Below are 19,841 nucleotides of genomic sequence, written 5' to 3'. Positions count from 1 at the left end.
CTCCCAAAGTTCTGGGATTACAGGTGTGAGCCACCGCACCATGCCTTCATTTAAAAATTTTAACTGTTTCTCCTTGTGGTGTTAGCAGCACCAATGGAAGGAGCATGACCTTTAATGTCACACAGTCCTAGGTTTAAGCTCTGCTCCTTCCACTTACTCACTGTGACCTAGGGAAATTTAGTTAAACTCCTGAGACTTATTTTCGTAATTTGTAAAATAGGAACAATAACGCAAAGTTTATTTCATAGATTACACAATTTATAGTTGACTGACTTTATCCCACATATAGTGGCTGTTCAATAAATGGTAGCTATAATTATTGTTTTTGTTATGATCCACTAGACTGGGAAACATGGTGAAACCCCATCTCTACAAAAAAATACAAAGCCAGATGTGGTGGCATGTGCCTATAGTCCCAGCTACTCAGGAGGCTGAGGTGAGAGAATGGATTGAGTCCTGGAGTTCGAAGCTACAGTGAGTCATTATACCACTGCACTCCAGCCTGCTTGACCAAGGAAAGATTCTGTCTGAAAAAAAAAATAATAAAATTAAATTAAAAACTGACTAGATGTGGTGGCTCACACCTATACTCCCAGCAGTTTGGGAGGCTCAGGTTGGAGAATCCACTGATCCCCAGAGTTTGAGACCAGCCTAGGCAACATGGTGAGATCCTGTCTCAAACTAGAAAACAAAATAAAAGTCCTTTATAGCCTAATAATTTGCTTAGATTTTTAGTTGCATTTATTATTCTATGTTTGTGTGTTTTTTTGTTTTTTTGTTTTTTGTTTATGAGACAGAGTCTGACTTTGTACCCAGGTCAGAGTGCAGTGGCATGATCTCGGCTCACGGTAGTCTCACCTCCCAGGTTCAAGTGATCCTCCCACCTCAGCCTCCCTAGTAGCTGGGATTACAGGTGCCCACCACCATGGCCGGCTAATTTTTTTCTTTTTTTTTTTGTATTTTTAGTAGATATGGGGTTTTGACATGTTGGCCAGGCTGGTCCCGAACTCCTGGCCTCAAATGATCTGCTTCCCTCGGGTTCCCAAAGTGCTGGGATTACAGGCTTGAGCCACTGTGCCCAGCCCTCTCTCTGCATCTTTATGTGCCTGCAATGCCAAGAAGGAGTTCTTGGCCCCCGGGTTAGGGTCAGGGCCCCAGAGGCCCAGGATCAAGGCTACCAGCCGCATCCCAAGGACTTGCATCCCTCCAAGAGGCTGCATCCAACAGGCATGGAAGAGGCTGCGCTGGAGCCTGCTCGGAGTCCCGTTGGGGAAAGCGAGTGGAAGTGCTCCTTGAAGAAACGGGAATCCCACCGATCTCAGGGGTTCTGTCCTGGCCTGCGGCTCTGGATCATCAGGCCTGGGCCAAGGTGGGGAACAGATCTCGCCCTTGTTGGCTGGGGCTGAGAGTGAAGGTCCCGCTTCCTTAAAGGCCTAGCCCGGGGTTCCCCGCGACCGGCTCCACTGGGTAGCGCCCCGCCCCTCCCAGCCACTCAAGGCCTGGCAGTTGCTCTCCACAAAGATGGCGCGGACGGCCTCAGGTGCGTCGGTCGCCAGGGCGCGCATCACGTCGCGCGACCGGTGCATCACGTCTGGCGACCGGCGCGTCACGGGCTCATTCCGCGCTGCTCTTAGCGTCACAGACGGCGGAGGAGCGGAAAGCATGGTCCGGGGAGCAGTGGAGCCTGAGAGGCGCTCGGGCCGCTGTTGGGCTGCATGCCGGCGCTGCATTAGGGGATGCTGTACCCCTGAGAGAGGCCGTCGCGGGAGTGCAAGAAGGTGGACAGCCTCTGGAGCTTCTGCGCAGACTTCTTGGACAACCGGTGCCATGGCTTCTAGGAAGGAACAGTCTTCCCGGCATCCCGCTGCGAAAGGTGCGTGCTCGGCGCAGGGCCAGGAGGCCCCCGGAAGCCCAGGGGCGGGAGTGGAGGAGCCGGGGCCCCCCCGCAGGCTCCTTCACCTGGGCGCCCCAGAGCTGGGAGCTGGGAGGAGGTTAAAGGTCAGCAGGCTTGGGGGCGCGCGGTTGGGGGACAAGGGGACTGGGGGACCCGGGACAGCCGAGGCAGAGGAGGCGGGAGGAGGAGGAGGAGGAAGCGCTTCTGCCGAGCCCTCTCTGGAGGCGAAGGTTGAGCCTGGGCAGGGTCTATCTTTTAAATGTTTATTTTTAAAATTTTTTTGAGACTGGGTTTGGCCTTGTCACCCAGGCTGGAGCGCAGTGGTGCGATCGTAACATCTGAGCTCAAGCGATCCTCCCTCCCTAGCCTTGCAAGTTAGCTGCGGCCACTATGCCTGGCTAATTGGGAAAAAAAAAAAAAAAAAAAAAGGCCAGGCACGGTGGCTCACGCCTGTAATTCCAGCACTTTGGGAGGCTGAGGCAGGCGGATCACGAGGTCAGCAGATCGAGATCATTCTGGCTAACGCGGTGAAGCCCCATCTCTACTAAAAAAAAAAAAAAAAAAAAAAAGGACAAAAAATTAGCCAGGCGTGGTGGCGGGCGCCTGTAGTCCCAGCTACTCGGGAGGCTGAGGCAGGAGAATGGCATCAACCCGGGAGGCGGAGCTTGCAGTGAGTCGAGATCGCGCCACTGCACTCCAGCCTGGGTGACAGAGCGAGACTCCGTCTCAAGAAAAAAAAAAAAAAAGAATATATGCCCGTGCTTGGTGGCGCATGCCTGTAATGCCAGCACTTTGGGAGGCCGAGACAGGTAGATCACTTGAGGCCAGGAGTTCAAGACCAGCCTGGCCAACATGGTGAAAGCCTGTCTCTACTAAAAATGTAAAAACTAGCCAGGTGTGGTGGTGTATACATGTAATCCCAGCTACTTGGGAGGCTGAGGCAGGAGAATTGCTTGAACCCGGGAGGTGGAAGTGGCAGTAAGCCAAGATCACACCGCTGCACACTCCAGCCTTGGTAACAGAGTGAGCTCCGTCTCAAAAAAAAAGAAAAGAAAACCAAACAGCTTTCTTTTTTAAGACATAGAGTCTCACTACGTTGCCCAGGCTGGCCTCGAACTCCTGACCTCAAGCCATCCTACCACATTGACCTCCCAAACTGCTGATAACAGGCATGAGCCACCCAGACACTCGGTGGGCTGGAGCAGCAGGCACTGCACGGAGTTGGTCCCAGGGATCGGGAGGAGGGGACAGTTGAGACGTCCTGAGGTCAGCTCTGCCAAGGCACGAAGGTCCCTTGGTTTTCAAGGTTCAAGTACAGGATAGGACGTGACAGGCCAAGGATGCCACCCCTGTTCCCCTCGTCACCTGGATGTGGTCAGCAGAGAAGTGGGACCAGGTGAGGTCTGGGCCACTTTTGCCTGGTCTCCATCCTCTTTTTCTGACTTTGCGACATTCAGTACAGGAGGAAGAGAGGAGAGAACTGGATGCTAGCGTGGGTCCACTCATAGTGTCCTAAGCAAAGCCCCCCGATTGCCCCAACCAGCCTTCTCTGTGACACGCAGTGGGTCATCTACCTGTTAGTCACAGGTCTGAACCTTCTTGCCTCGGGCTGGGATGTGGCCCTGGGCTCGCTTCTGTTTCGGGAGATATTGGGCCCCATTCACTCCAAGGAGGAAATCCTGGGCCCACCGGCCCAGATGCACAAACCTCCCTGGCAGTTGACCTGTCATCAGCAAGTTATCTGTCTGTTCTGCCAAGATTCCCTGCTATGTGTCAGTGCTTGCGCTGGGCCTGGGGACACAGCTGTGCAGCACACTGGTCCCGGATCCCCTTGGGGGCCTAGGAACTGAGTCTGGCCCTTCTTTCCGCAGTCGGGCCCCACCCTGGACATGTGGGTTCCCTCCAGCTTCAGTGACGTTGGCCAGGACTGGCAGCTGCAGTTTGTCAGCCAGATGTGGCATGAATGGGAGGTGACCCTGCCAGAGCAATGGACCCAGGACCTGCACACAAGAGTGGTGCTGACGATTGGCAGTGCCCACTCCTATGCCGTCATGGTCAGTGCAGCCAGGAGCAGGCAGGGTGGATGGGTAGGCACGGCTGCTGAACAGCATGGGACCCCCAGCAGCCACGCACAGCCATTCTCCTGGGGTGGGATGGTGGGGGGCCTTGCCCTGCCCTGCCCTGGGGGTTGTGCCCTGTGTAGGGGAATAGGTGGCCTGATCTACCCCACTGGGATGTTATTCTTCCCATCTGGCTGGCAGGCCCCTGAGCCCCATGCTGCAGGTTATGTGAGGGACTGCCTGATAGCAGGGCCCCTCCTCATGCCCTGACGTGCTGCCCCTTCCTCATATCTCCTGTGTCTGCAGTGGGTAAATGGGGTCGATGCACTAGAGCATGAAGGGTCTACCTCCCCTTCAAGCCGACACCAGCAGCCTGTTCCAGGTGGGGCCCCTGCCCTCCCACCTCTGCATCACTATGGCTGTCAGCATCATTCTCACCCTCTCCACCCTGCCACCAGGGACCATCTGCTACATGACCAACACCTCCATGTGGGTACCATCCTGCCTCCACCGCATGCACCCACCTTCCTGCGCCACCCCAAGGTCTTCCTGCTGGGGACGGTGGCTTTCGTAGAGTGGAGGCCCTGGATCTGGGGAGGCTGGGGAGGCATGTGAGCTGAAGTCAAAGGACCCAGGGCAAGGGCCTAGCGAACCACAGTCCTCCCACCCTAGGTATCCCAAGGGTTACTTTGTCCAGAACACAGACTTTGACTTCTTCAACTACATGGGACCACAGCGGGCTGTGCTTCTGTACACGACACCCACCACCTGTATCGATGACATCACCATCACCACCAGTGTGGAGCATGACAGTGGTGAGGGCTTCTGGTAAGATCCTCCCTCAGTGGAGCCCAGGGTGGCTCTGTTTGTTCCCTGTTTGGAAAGTTCTCCCAGGAAAAAGGTACTCCCAGCATCTCTAAACCCTCACAGGTTCCCATCCACCTACAAAGCTAAAATCCAGGCTTTCTGAGCGGACACAGGCTCCTGAAATCACCCATGTGGTTGACCTCACTTGGAGAAGAGGCGTCTGGCCTAATGTTACACAGCTCAGGGTGGCAGTGTGTCCCTTCCCCATGGTGCTGCTCTTACTCCACCTCCCCTTGCTACACATCGTGCTCAAGAAACAGGCAGCTTCGGTGGGCTGGGCACAGTGGTTCACACCTGTCATCCCAGCTCTTTACAAGGAGGCCCTGGTGGGAGGATGACTTGAGGCCAGGAGTTCAAAACCAGCCTGGGCAACATAGCAAGACCATCACCACAAAAAAATAAAAAATTAGCCAGGCATGGTGATGTGTGCTAGTAGTCCCAGCTGCTGAGGCAGGAGAATCACTTGAGCCTGGGAGGTCAAAGGTGCAGTGAGCTATGACCACACCACTGCACTCCAGTCTGGGCAACAGAGGGAGACCGTTTTTTTTTTTTTTTTTTTTTTTTTTGATGGAGTCTCGTTCTGTTGACCAGGCTGGCGGGCAGTGGTACAATCTCGGCTCACTGCAACCTCCACCTCCTGGGTTCAAAGGATTCTCCTGCCTCAGCCTCCTGAGTAGCTGGGATTACAGGCATCTGCCACCATGCCCACTTAATTTTTGTATCTTTTTAGTAGAGACGGAGTTTCACCTTGTTAGCCTGGCTGGACTTGAACTCCTGACCTTGAGGTGATGTACCTGCCTCAGCCTCCCAGAGTGTAAGGATTTTTAAAGTTTTTTTTTTCTTTTTTACATTTATATCTTTTTTTTCTGAGATGAGGCCTTGCACGGTCACCCAGGCTAGAGTGCAGTGGCGAGATTATTGACAGCTGTTTTGGGGGCTGCAGTTCCAGGTTCAAAAGAGTTTAGGCTTGATATGGTGGTTAATGCCTGTCATCTCAGCACTTTGGGAGGCCAAGGTGGACAGATCACTTGAGCTCAAAAGTTCGAGACCTGCCTGGGCAACATAGACCCTGTCTCAAAATAAATAAATAAGTAAATAAGAATTTAAACAAGAATCACACAGCAAAAGTGGTGCAGCATAGAGCAATTTATTGCAAAGGAAGAGTATTTTGGAAGTTAAGTGCAGAATAGCCCAGGCACAGTGACTCATGCCTGTAATCCCAGCACGTTCAGAGGCCGAGGTGGGTGGATCACTTGAGCCCTGGAGTTCAAACCAGCCTGGCCAACATTAGCTGGGCGTGGTGGCGTGTGCCTGTAATACCAGCTACTCAGGAGGTTGAGATGGGAGAATTGCTTGAACTTTTGAGGTGGAGGTTGCAGTGAACTGAGATTGCAACACTGCATTCTAGCCTGGGTGACAGAGCGAGACCCTGTCTCAAAAAAAATATTGAAGTGCAAAATACATGGTTCACCCTCCGACAGAATTCAGGACAGGCTGCTGGTAAGGATGAGACAGTGCTAATTATTATGGGGGAAACTCCCTTTCTGGGAGTCTTCCATGATGAATTCTTAAGGAGCTGGGAAGAGGTGTTACTCTAAGCACGTTCTGGGTCATCCTCTTGGTGCACATGCACCGTAGCTGTACTTGCTTGTTCACACATCACATGTCTCAGCGCCATGATTGGCACATCCAAAGGACACGGTCACTTCCTTGACTGCCCGCCTCAAGATTGTAGCTCACTGCTGCCCCAAATTCCTGGGCTCAAGTGATGCTCCCACCTCAGCCTCCGCAAGTGGTGGCATTACAGATGTGACTACTGCACCTGGCCAAAAAAATCTTTTTTTAAATAGAAAAAAAAGCACCAGATGCGGTGGCTCATTCCTGTAATCCCAGCACTTTGGGAGGCTGAGGCAGGTGGATCACCTGAGGTCAGGTTTTGGAGACCAGCCTGGCCAACATGGCAAAACCCCATCTCTACTAAAAATACAAAAATTTGCTGGACGTGGTGGTGCATGCCTGTAATCCTACGTACTCAGGAGGCTGAGGCAGGAGAATCACCTGAACCCTGGAGGTGGAGGTTGCAGTGAGCGGAGATCACGCCACTGCACTCTAGCCTGGTTGACAGAGTGAGACTTTGTCTCAAAAAACATAAATAAATAAAAAGCAACAGAAACAAATGGCTGCCTGGGAATGCTGGCTGTGAGGGACTGATGTTTGTGTGGCCCAGGTCATATCCCTCCCTCAGCCCTGGTTTCTCTTGCCTCCTGCAGGGCTGGTGAATGACCAGATCTCTGTCAAGTGTAGTAACCAGTTCAAGTTGGAAGTACATCTTTTGGATGCAGAAAACAAAATCGTGGCCAATGGAGCCGGGACCCAGCGCCAGCTGAAGGTGCCGGGTGCAGGCAGGAGCCTCTGGTGGCCGTACCTGATGCATGAATGCCTCACCTGTCTGTACTAATTAGAGGTAATGGTGGTTTGGGACTTGGTTAAGGGAGGTTTTTGGTCCCCATCTGGTGGGCCTGGCTTCATCAGGAGCCCAGAAGAGGTGAATGGCAGGTGTGGTCCTCTGAGCTTTCTAATGTTTGGGAGGCCTAGGTTTTTTTTTTTTTTTGGAGATGGTCTCACTCTGTCACCCAGGCTGGAGTGGAATGTCCTGAATACAGCTCATTGCAGCCTTGAGCTCCCAGGTTGCGGCAATCTGCCTACCTTGGCCTCCTGAGTAGCTGGGACTACAGGCACATGCCACCATGCCTGGCTAATTAAAAAATTTTCTTTGTAGGTCGGGCATGGTGGCTCATGCCTATAATCCCAGCACTTTGGGAGGCCAAGACGTGGATCACTTGAGGCCAGGAGTTCAAGACCAGCCTGGCCAACATGATAAAACCCTATCTCTACTAAAAATATGAAAAAATCTGCTGGGAATGGTGATGCATGCCTGTAATCCCAGCTACAGGGGAGGCTGAGGCAGGAGAGTTGCTTGAACTTGGGGGACAGAGGCTGCAGTGAGTTGAGATCACGCCACTGCACTCCAGCCTGGGGGACAGAGTGAGACTGTCTCAAAAACAAAAAACTTTTTTATAGAGATGGGGTCTCCCTCTGTCACCAGGCTGGTCTTGAACTCCTGGACTCAAGTGATCCTCCTGCCTTATCCTTCCAAAGCGTGGGGACTCCAGGCATGAGTCACCTCGTCTGGTCAAGGGGAAAGCCTGGTTTTGAAGGACAGGTCCCAGGGTCAGCCAGGGAAGGGCAGAACCTCGGCTGCATCTCTGCTTGCAGGCCTGAGGTGTCTGCTGGGTGCACAAGGGGCCTTCCTGCCAGAGGGTGGGCCAGATGGGACTCAGGATGTCAGGGTGCGCACACCTGGCGGTTTGGCTGTCGTAGTTGCAGCTGACTGCACAGATGTCACTGGGGCCTGTGTCTGACTTCTACACATTCCTTGTGGGGATCTGCACTGTGGCTGTCACTGAGAGCCAGTTCCTCATCAATGGGAAACATTTGTATTTTCATGGCTTCAACAAGCATGAGGATGCGGACGTACATTGGTGTTCCTAGGTCCTCATGGGGGTTTCCTCTGGTCACCTTTCGGTTTTGCCTTCCCTGTGTCCCATAGTTGAGGGCAATGAGGCAAATGGCTCCAAACTGCCTTGTGGTGGAGCTGTTGCTTGGGCTGGAGAGGAGGCTCATGGGGTGGCTCTCCAGGGTCCTGGCTCTCAGAGGAAGTGCAGCTTCGACAGGGAAGGGGTCAGGCAGCTCTGCTGTCTCCTAGATATGAGAGAAGGGCTTCGACTGGCTGCTGCTGGTGAAGGACTTCAACCTGCTTCGCTGGCTTGGTGCCAACGCCTTCCGCACCAGCCACTACCCCTACACCGAGGAAGTGCTGCAGATGTGTGACTGCTTGTGGTCATCGATGAGTGTCCCACCATGGGCCTGGTGCTGCTGTGAGTTTCTGCCGTGCACCTGCTCCACCTGCGCAGCCCACGGGCTGCACCGTGACCCTCTGTCCCTTCCCTCCTGGCCCGCAAGCAGCTTTTCAACAATGTGTCTCTGCATCAACACGTGTGTGATGGAGGAACTGGTATGCAGGGAGAAGAACCATCCCGCCATCATGATGTGGTCTGTGGCCAACAAGTCTGCATCCTACTTGGAATCTGCTGGCTACTACTTCAAGTGAGTGCCCCCTGCCTGCCCTGGGCTGGATTGGGAAGGAGAACCTGGCAGGTGACAGGCTGGGGTGGGCGTGTGCTATTCAAGATCAGCTTCCTGTCCCAGCCTAATGGGAGGGCCCTCCATACCCGAACAGTTCAGGGGACCAAATATCTACCCACCCAAATTATGGTTTTCTTTTCCTTTCTTTTTTCTTTTCTTTCTTTCTTTTTTTTTTTTTTTTTTTTTGAGATAGAGTCTCGCTGTGTTGCCCAGGCTGGAGTGCAGTGGTGCGATCTCAGCTCACTACAACCTCCGCCTCCTGTATTCAAGTGATTCTGCTGCCTCAGCCTTCTGAGTAGCTGGAACTGCAAGCATGAGCCACTGCCCCTGGCCTTTCGTTTTTTTTTCCGAAATGGGGTCTCAGTGTGGTTGCCTGGGCTGGAGTGCAGTGGTGTGATCTTGGCTCAATGCAGCCTCAACTTCCCAGGCTCAGGTGATCTTCCTGCCTCAGCCTCCCAAGGAGCTGGGATTATAGATGTGTGCTATGATGCCCAGCTAATTGTTGCTTTTTTTTTTTCTTTGAGATGGAGTCTCACTCTGTCGCTCAGGCTGGAGTGCAGTAGCAGTGTGAGAGCAGTAGCTCACAGCAACCTCCACTTCCTGGGTTAAAGCGATTCCCCAGCCTCAGCTTCCTGCAGAGCTGGGATTACAGGCACGTGCCACCACACCCAGCTAACTTTTGCATTTTTTAATAGAGACAGTGTTTTGCCATGTTGGCCGGGCTGGTCTTGGACTCCTGATCTCAGGTGATCTGCCTGCCTCAGCCTCCCAAAGTGCTAGGATTACAGGCGTGAGCCACTGTGCCCGGCTAATTTTTGTATTTTTAGTAGAGATAGGGTTTCACCATGTTAGCCAGGCTGGCCTCGAACTCCTGGCCTTAAGTGATCTGCCTGCCTGAGCCTCCCAAAGTGCCGGGATTACAGGTGTCAGCCACCGCGCCTGGCCCCCTTTTCTTCCTTACGACCATGCAGTTCCAACTCAGTGTTCAGAGGTAGATTTTTCACTTGTGGTAAAGGTAGTAGAGGTTGTAGAAATGCCCCTTGAGGCAGACACTACACCCTGATTTCATGGAGTGCTTTGGGCTGAACCAAGTCTGCAGTAGGCAGAAGGCTCTGAGAAGTCATCCTAGTCTGGGCAAAGGACAATTCAGAACTGGGGGCACAGTGGTGTGCTCAGCAGGACGGGTGGACAGGCCCTTTGTTGCAAAGGTGGAGAGCACAGGCTTCCAGGAGCAGGTGACTGACAGGCTTCTTTGGGAGGTGGCCAGAGGAAATGCCTGTTTTCCCGGGGCAGGAATTGAAGGGAGCCACCCAGGCTGGAGTGGTTCAGCCAGGCTGTCACAAGCCTTTGAATCTTTTCATCTGAGAGCCTGGTTATTGGAGAGTGGGTTTGGAACTTGAGGCTAGCGGGTTCTGTTCCATCCTGTGCCAGCCACAGCCTTCGAATGGGCAGAGCAATGATGGGGGGAAGGTGTAAACGAAGAAATGAACTTAGGAAAGAGAAGAGGAAAAGAGGCTTTAACAACAATCTAGGCCAGACATGGTGGCTCATATCTGTAATCCCAGCACTTTCGGAGGCCAAGGCAGGTGGATCACCTGAGATCAGGAGTTCAAGACCAGCCTGACCAACAGATAGTGAAACCCCGTCTCTGCTAAAAATACAAAAATAAGCCAGGCGTGGTGGTGTGAACCTGTAGTCCCAGCTGCCTGGGAGACCGAAGCAGGAGAATTGCTTGAAACCAGGAGGCGGAGGTTGCAGTGAGCTGAGATCGTGCCATTGTACTGCAGCCTGGGCTACAGAGTGAGACTCTCTGTCTCCAAAAATAATAGTCTGTCCTGTGGAGGACTCGGGTGGGTGCCGGGAGCTCTGACCACGGGTTGGTCCCTCTGTTGGGTTTTTCTTCCCTTCATCTCTCCTGGTTAACTCGACTTGGCATAAAGGCCATTTCTTCTAAGAGGTTGTCCCTGACTCTCCAGTCCAAGTTATCTTTATTGTCTCGCAGAGCCCAATTCCTGCCACCATTTGTCATTTCCATTTGCAACATTTCTTTCATTGTTTGTTTTTCAGAGTCAGGGTCTTCCTCTGTTGCCCAGGATGGAGTGCAGTGGTGCAATCACGGCTCATTGCCACCTCAGCCTCCTGGGCTTAAGCGATCCTCCCGCCTCAGCTTCTCAAATAGCTGGGACCACAGTTGTGTGCTGCCATGCCAGGCTAAGTTTAAGTTGTTTTTATTTTCCCTGAGACGAAGTCTCTTGCTCTGTTGCCCAGGCTGGAGAGCAGTGATGCGATCTTGACTCACTGCAACCTCTACCTCCTGGGTTCAAGCAATTCTCTCGCCTCAGCCTTTTGAGTAGCTAGGGTTACAGGCAGGCACTACAAGGCCCAGCTAGTTGTTTTTTGTTTTTTGGGTTTTTTTGTATTATTCGTAGAGGCAGGGTTTCACCATGTTGGCCATTCTGGTCTCAAACTTTTGACCTTGTGATCCACCTGCCTCAGCCTCCCAAAGTGTTGGGATTACAGGCGTGAGCCACCATGCCCTGCCCTAATTTATACATTTGTTGTAGAAACAGGGTCTTGCTATGTTGCCCAAGCTGGTCTTGAACTCCTGATCTCTAGTAAGCCTCCTTCAATGCTGGGATTCTAGGCGTGAGCCACCTTGCCCAGCACTTGCACCATTTCTCTGTGCATGCGTCTCCACTCCCACTGCCGAGGACCTGTGGACTTAGATTTGAGTCACTGCTGAGCACCTCGCACCTAGCCCCATGCCTATCTCCCAGCCTGCACTCCCTGTTTGCTTGATGCATTAATAAATATCCCTCCTGAGTCTGCATCCATCCACCTCCTGTGTTGAAGAGCTGTTTCAGGGAGTCAATCTCATTTTTGGCAGTGTCCAGCCCAGTGACCTTAGCTCTGTACCTGGAAGTGTGGCTACTCCTCTGGGGGCTAGGATTCAGAGGTTGGGGGAGAGTGATGTTAGAGAGCTCGGTCTAGGACTAGAGAATCATATGCCCTTACATAAAATACATCTCAAGTTAGGGAAGAAAGCAGTGGCTCCATGCTTCGTTTTTTTTGTTTGTTTGTTTCCTTTTGTTCGTTTGTTTTGAGATAGGGTCTTGCTCTGTGGACCAGGCTGGAGTGTAATGGTGCGATCTCAGCTCACTGCAACCTCCACCTCCTGGGTTCAAGCGATTCTCGTGGCTCAGCCTCCTGCGTAGCTGGTGTTACAGACACGTGCCACCATGACTGGCTAATTTTTATATTTGTAGTAGAGATGGGGTTTTGCCATGTTGGCCAGGCTGAAAGCTGCCTCAAGGTTCTCTGTGATGGCCAGCCATGGTGATTACACCTGTAATCCCAGCACTTTAGGAGGCCAAGGCGGGCAGATCACTTGAGGGCAGGAGTTTGAGACCAGCCCAGCCAAGTGGTGAAACCTTCTTTCTACCAAAATTACAAAAAATTAGCCTGGTGTGGTGGCACACGCCTGTAATCCCAGCTGCTCAGGAGGCTGAGGCACGAGAAGCACTTGATCGTGGGAGGCAGAGGTTGTGAGCCGAGATTGTGCCACTGCATCCTAGCCTGGGTGACAGAGCAAGACTGTCTCCAAAACAAAACACGATTTCCTGTGAGAATGACTGCATGGGCCCCTCGGGTGGGATCGCTTCTCCAGGGCAAGGTGAGGGGAAGCCCAGTGATGGGACTGCTGCCTGGAGAAGAGTCAGTTCCAGTGGTGGGGGCCCTGGGCTTTGGCTGAGGACTGCACATTGGCAGCTACTGTGCCTCTCACAGGCCTGCCTCCTTTGGGCCTCTTTGTGACCATGTTTCCTGCCTGTGGAGCAGGGTAATTTCATGATCTAAATTGGTGCACTTGGATGTTCTCAGCCCTGAGAGGCACCTCTTCCTTGTTTTTTTGTTTGTTTGTTTGTTTTTAAGAAATGGGGTCTTGTGATGTTGCCCAGGCTGGTCTCAAACTTCTGTGCTCAAGTGATCCTCCTACCTTGGCCTTCCAATGTGCTGGGATTACAGGCATGAGCCAGTGTGCTGTGCTAATTTTCTTACTACTATTTTTTGTAGAGCTGGGGTCTTCCTGTGTTGCCCAGGCTGGTCTCGAACTCTTGGCCTCAAGGCATCCTCCTGCCTCAGCCTCCCAGAGTGCCTGGATTACATCTCCTTCTTACCTTCTCTGCTAGAAGAGCCCCCAAAGTGTGTGAGTGCTGAGTTGTGTGGTCTTCCGGGTGCTGAACGTGCTCTCCTGCTCTGGTCCTAGGCTCCGTGTGTGGACGTGATCTGTGTGAACAGCTGTTACTCTTGGTATGATGACTATGGGTACCTGGAGATGATTCAGCTGCAGCTGGCCACCCAGTTTGAGAACTGGTATAAGGCATATCAGAAGCCCATTATTCAGAGTGAGTATGGAGTGGAAACGATGGCAGGGTTTCACCAGGTAAGCAGTGTTGAACTTTCTGCTTGTGTGTTGTCTCGGGGCAGAGATGTTACTCGCCTACCCTGGCCTGCCCTGCGCCCACTGCACTGCTCCCCTCACTTCAGCTTTGGGTTCTCCTCCCTCTGCCCTGTCCATGTTCCCTTCCTGCCAGCAGCTCCCTTGGTCCTCAGAGGTGGCCTCCTTACCAGCTTGTTTCCAGTCTCCTATCACCTGCACCCAAGTGGTCTTTCTAACAAATCCAAATTTGTGTGTGTTTGTTTTTGAGACCAAGTTTGTCTCTGTCACCCAGGCCGGAGTGTGGTGGTGCGATCACTGCTCACTGCAGCCTTAAGCTCCTGGGCTCAAGTGATCTCCCCACCTTAGCCTCCTGAGTAGCTGGGACCATAGGCACATACCAACATGCCTGGCTAATGTTTTTACCCTTGTAGAGATGAGGTCTTGCTGTGTTGCCCAGGCTGGTCTTGATTCCTGGGCTCAAGTGATCCCCCTGCCTCACCCTCAGAAAGCACTGGGATTATAGGTGTGAGTCACTGCACCTAGCCACAAATCAAAATTTTGGGAGTCCTGTCATTGGCACCCACAGGACAAAGCCCTAACCCCTGGTCAGGACACTCAGTGTCCTCTGCTCTCTCCTGGGTTTTCATCCTCTTCCCCTCACTCCCAGCCACTGATCTGTTTCCACTGCCCTCGTTTGCTCTCCTGCTCTTGCTTGAGCTGTTTCTTCTCCCTGGAATGCCCATGTTGGCACCATAATCACCTACTAAAAGATCCTTTTTTTTCTTTAGAGATAGGGCTGGCTGGGCACGGTGGCTCATGCCTGTAATCCCAGCACTTTGGGGGGCCAAGATGGGCGGATCACCTGAGGTTGAGAGTTCGAGACCAGCCTGACCAACATGGAGAAACCCTGTCTCTACTAAAAATACAAAACTAGCCGGGCGTAGTGGTGCATGCCTGTAATCCCAGCTACTTGGGAGGCTAAGGCAGGAGAATTGCTTGAACCCAGGAGGCAGAGGTTGTGGTGAGCCGAGATCACGCCACTACACTGCAGCCTGGGCAACAAGAGTGAAACTCCATCTCCAGCAACAACAAAAAAGACGTTAGAGATAGGATCTTGCTATGTTGCCCAGGCTGGTCTCGAACTCCTGGACTCAGTTGATCTTCCTGCCTTGGCCTCCCAAAGTGCTGGGATTACAAGCGTGATCCACTGTGCTAGCCTTTTTTTTTTTTTTTTTTTGACAGGGTCTTGTTCTGTTGCCCAAGCTGGAGTGCAGTGGTGCCATCATAGCTCACTGCAGACTTGAACTCCTGGGCTGAAGCGATTCCCCTGCCTCAGCCTCCTGAGTAGCTGGGACTACAGGCGTGCACCACCATGTGCAGCCTATTTTTAAAATTTTTTGTAGAGATGGAGTCTAACTATCCTGCTGGTCTTGAACTCCTGTCCTCAAGTGATTCTCCCGCCTTGGACTTCTAAAGTCCTGGGAATACAGACATGAGTCCCATGATGCATGGCTGAAAAGATTCCTATTCGGTGTCCAAGTATCCTCATAGCTGTCCCCTTTGTGGGGAGGTTTACCTCACCTGCCCCAGGCTGAGGGAGCCTTTCCTGTGCTCTGCTCCTATTGCAGCCCGAACCTGGCTCTCCCAGCATTCTTGCCAGGCACTGCCATTATTTCTTTGGCTCTCTGTTTGATCAGATTGTGGGCTCAGGAGAGAGAAAGAGTCCTATTTATTGTTGCTTCCTGGGTACTCTGCAATATCTGACACAGCATGTGCTAAATAATACATACTGAGGGCATGGGTGAGATCTTAGAGCCATGTTTAGTCACTCACTATGTCCTCTTTTTTTTTTTCTTTTGAGATGCAGTCTCGTTCTGTCACCCAGGCTGTAGCCCAGTGGCATTATCTCAGGGCTCCTCACCAAGGCCGAGATGGACCAGATGCTCCATGGCCTAGACGAGGTACTTGCCGTGGCCCAAGCCCCACCCGAGGCCCCCTCCCAAATCCCTGAGCAAATAGTGCAGTGTTGCCAGTCTGTGGTTTCACATTGAACTAACTATATTCTCACATGCTGTTTAACTGTGTGCCTTGATGACCGCCTCTCTCCATCCTTTAATGACCGCTGTGGCCCACATGGCTCATGGGTAAAGGTGTGCTGGGCCTGAGATGCCCCCTCCCAGGGTGCGCTTCCAGGACTCAGCTCCTGGAAAGGGACAGTCAGTCATCAGGGATAGGGTAGGACCAGGGCAGGGGCTCTCTTGGCTGCTGATGCCTGCTCACCTGACCCCTGGCATTGTTGCTACCCGCTATAGGTGGCTGAGGAGTGGGCCCAGGGCACCTTCAAACTCAACTCTGATGACATCCACACAGCCATGAGCGCCGCCTGGAGCCCCACCGCTTTCCTGGCCTCCCCTCTCCACCTTGCCCGGGGCCACTTTGAGCATTAGCACCATCATTCTGTTTACTTCCCCATTGGCAGACAGCAGGTGAGACCTCAGGACATGGGCTAGGCATGCTGGCTCATGCCTGTAATCCTAGCACTTCGGGAGGCTGAGGTGGGAGGATCACTTGAACCCAGGAGATGGAGATTACATTGAGCAGAGATGGCGCCGTTGCACTCCAGCCTGTATAACAGAGCAAGACTTCATCTAAAAAAAGAAAGAAAAAAAGCAGTGTTTCTCGAAGCTAGTCCCCCAACTAGCAGTACAAGCATCATCTCAGAACTCCTGAGAAATGTGATGTGAGGCCCCACTTTAGATGGCTGAATCAGAGATTCTGGGGGTGGTCCCCAGCAATTTGTATTTATTTTATTATTATTTTTTTATCTTTGAGATAGAGTTTCACCTGTTGCCCAGGCTGGAGTGCAGTGGTGCGATCTCAGCTCACCGCAAACTCCACCTCCCGGGTTCAAGCGATTCTCCTGTCTCAGCCTCCCAAGTAGCTGAGATTACAAGTACGCACCACCACGCCTGGCTAATTTTGCACTTTTAGTAGAGATGGGGTTTCACCATGTTGTTCAGGCTGGTCTCAAACTCTTGACCTCAGGTGATCCGCTCGCCTCAGCCTCCCGAAGTGCTGGGATTATAGGTGTGAGCCACCGTGGCTGTCCAGCAATTTGTATTTTTAATAAATTCTCCAGTGGCTAGGCCTGGTGGCTCATGCCTGTAATCACAGCACTGTGAGAGGCGGAGGCAGGAGGATCACTTGAGCCCAGGAGTTCAAAACCAGTCTGAGCAACATAGTGAGACCCTATCTCTAAAATTAAAAAAATTAAATTAGCAGTCATGATGGTGTGTACCTGTGGTCCCAGCCACTCAGGAGACTGATGCGGGAGGATCCCTTGAGCCCAGGAGGTCAAGGATGCAGAGAACCATGATTGCACCGTTGCACTCCAACCTGGGTGACAGAGCAAGACCAAAAAGCCCAAATCAACAACAACAACAAATTAGCAGGGCACAGTGGCGTGTGCACCTTTAGTCCCAGCTATTTGGGAGGTGGAGGCTGAAAGATCACTTGAGTCCAGGCTGCAGTGAGCTATGATGGCCACTGCACTGCAGCCTGGGCAACAGAGCAAGACCCTGTCTCCTAACAAAGAAAACTAATCTCCAGGAACATCTGATGCATGCTAAACATAAGGACTCTTCGAAAACACAAAGGCAAGTAAAACCTACAGGCCAGTAAGCATTAATAGCACACGTAAGTAGTATCAATAATTATGAGAAGATGGTTCAAGCTGAGAGTGAGACAGAGCCGAATAGGTAAGAGAGGATCTGCCCAAGGCGGGGACATCCTGGCAGAGGGACAGGTCCTGGGCCTGACAGCGTCAGACCCAAGGGTGCCCAGGGCTCACTCGTCTACCTATGCCCCTAGGTTCACTGAGAGAACATGGGACAGGCCCTTACCCCGACATACTGGCCACTGACCTCTACTACCTTGTCCTCAAAGGGGTGTGTGTGTAGCAGCCAGGAGGAGGGTGAGGAGACGGGGTGCCCCTCAGAGGGTGGGGGAGCTCAGGAAGGGGTGCAGGCAGCCCGGCCTGGTGGCTCACACCTGTCATCCCAGCACTTTGGGAGGCCTAGCTGGGCGGGTCACTTGAGGCCAGGAGTTTGAGACCAGCATGGTCAACATGGTGAAACCCTGTCTCTACTAAAAATACAACAATTAGCCGGGCGTGGTGGTACAGTCCTATGATCCCAGCTACTCAGGTGGTTGAGGCAGGAGAATCACTTGAACCTGGGAGGTAGGTGGAGGTTGCAGTGAGATGAGATCGTGCCATTTCACTCCAGCCTGGGCGACAGAGTCAGACTTTGTATCAAAAGGGGGGAGAAGGGGCGCAGGCAATGGAGGCAGATCAGGGCATGGAGGAGGCTGCCTCAGTGCCACCTCCTAGGAGGTGAGCCTAGGTGCCTGGAGGTCAGAGTGGCCTGGTGCCCTGGCCCACCTCTTCCTCTTTCCCCAGCCCCCTGTTCTCAGGCAATGTGAGCCGCGTGTGGGACTATGGGCACAGTGTGGAGCAGTACAGTGCCCCGGGTGGCACTGTGTGCTCCAGCTTCAACAAGCACATCTGCCAAGTGTGAGTGCTATTGCAGGCACAGCCGGCTTAGGTCCTCCCATGCCTGCCCCCAAATAAAGTGGGTGCAAGAGGAGGCTGCTGTGTATGCCCCAGTCTGGCTCCCTCCTTGCTGCGCTTTCCAGGGCTGGCCAGTGGGCACAGTCAGGGACTGGAGAGGTTGGGGACTCTCCAGGTGGGGGGTGGTGGCCTGTAATTATAGCAGTTTGGAAGGGCAAGGTGCAAGGATGCTTGAGGCCAGGAGTTTGAGACCAGCCTGGGCAACACAGGGAGACCCATGTTATTACCTCTACCAATGATAAATAATTAGTCCAGCATGGTGGCAGATGCCCGTAAGTCCCAGCTACTTGTAAGGCTGAGGTGAGAGGATCACTTGTGCCCAGGAGTGGAGGCTGCAGTGAGCTATGATCATGCCACTGCATTCCAGCCTGGACAACAGAGTGAGACCCTGTCTCTAAAAAAAAAAAAAAAACTTTAATAAAACATGGAAGCAGAGAAAACTGGGCAAGGGCAGTGAAGGTCATAGATGGGAAGGGAAGAGGGGGCTGCCATCACAGCCTCCACCCTGTCCAGGCCCCATCCCCTTCAAACAGGGTATCACAGTGACCTCCTATGCCAGCAGTGGTGGTTCACACCTGTAATCCTAGCACTTTGAGAGGCCTGGGCAACATAGCAAGAGCCCAGCTAACACATTAAAAAAAAATAGCCAAGCGGGCATGGTGGCTCACACCTGTAATCCAGCACTGTAGGAGTCTGTGGCTTGTGGATCACTTGGGGCCAGGAGTTCGAGACCAGCCTGGCCAACATGGTGAAACCCCGTCTCTACTGAAAATACAAAAATTAGCTGGGCGTGCTGGCAGGAGCCTGTAATCCCAGCAACTGGGGAGGCTGAGGCAGAATTGCTTGAACCCAGGAGGTGAAGGTTGCAGTGAGCCAAGATCCTGCCATTGTACTCCAGCCTGGGTGAAAAGAGCAAGTCCCTGTCCTAAAAAAATAAAATGAAGAAAAAAGGAGGAGGAGGAATAAGAGGAAGAAGAAACAGCCAGATTTGTTGGCTCACTCCTGTAAACAAGGAGGAAAAGGAGAAGGAGGAGGAAAATGTCAGGCATGGTGGCTCAGCCTGTAAAGGAGGGGAAACAGCTAGGCTTGGTGTCTCATGTCTGTAGAGGAGAAGGAGGAGGAGGAGGAAACAGCCAGGCGCAGTGGCTCATGTCTATAGAGGAGGAGGAAGAGGAGGAAACAGCCGGGTGTGGTGGCTCATGCCTGTAAAGGAGGGGGAGGAAGAGGAGGAGGAAGAAACAGCCAGTTTTGGTAGCTCAGGACTGTAAATGAGGAGGGGAAGGAGGGGGAAACAGCCGGGTGTGGTGACACATGGCTGTAAAAGAGGAGGAGGTGGAAGAGGTAGAGAGGAGGAGGAGGAAACAGGCAGGCATGGTGGCTCACGCCTGTAAAGGAGGTGGTGGAGGAAGAGGAAACAGCTGGGTGCAGTGGCTCACACCTGTAAAGGAAGAGGAAGGAACATCCAGGCTAAGTGGCTGACACCTGTGGAGGAGGAGCAGGAGGATGGGGGGAGGAGGAGTAGGAGGAGAAGGAGGAGGAGAGAGGAGGGGGAGGGGGAGCAGAAGGAGGAGGGGTAACGGGAGGAGGGGGAGGACGAGGAGGAATAGCGAGTCATGGTGGCTCACGACTGTAAAGGAGGAGGGGGAGGAGGAGGAAACAGCCGGGTGTGGTGGCTCACACGTGTAAAAGAGGAGGAGGAGAGGAAACAGCCAGCTGTGGTGGCTCCTGCCTGTAAAGAGGAGGAGG

General features: G+C 52.8%; 1 pseudogene; it reads left to right on the top strand.

Moving 5' to 3' along the window:
- The first annotated feature begins 1,521 nt into the window (after positions 1–1,521).
- Positions 1,522–19,841, top strand: part of LOC129489867 (beta-glucuronidase-like) — a 32,209-nt pseudogene continuing 13,889 nt past the window's right edge.

This window comes from Symphalangus syndactylus, chromosome 9 (assembly GCF_028878055.3).
Source record: "Symphalangus syndactylus isolate Jambi chromosome 9, NHGRI_mSymSyn1-v2.1_pri, whole genome shotgun sequence".
NCBI lineage: Eukaryota > Metazoa > Chordata > Mammalia > Primates > Hylobatidae > Symphalangus > Symphalangus syndactylus.
This window is presented reverse-complemented; position numbering and strand designations above follow the sequence as displayed.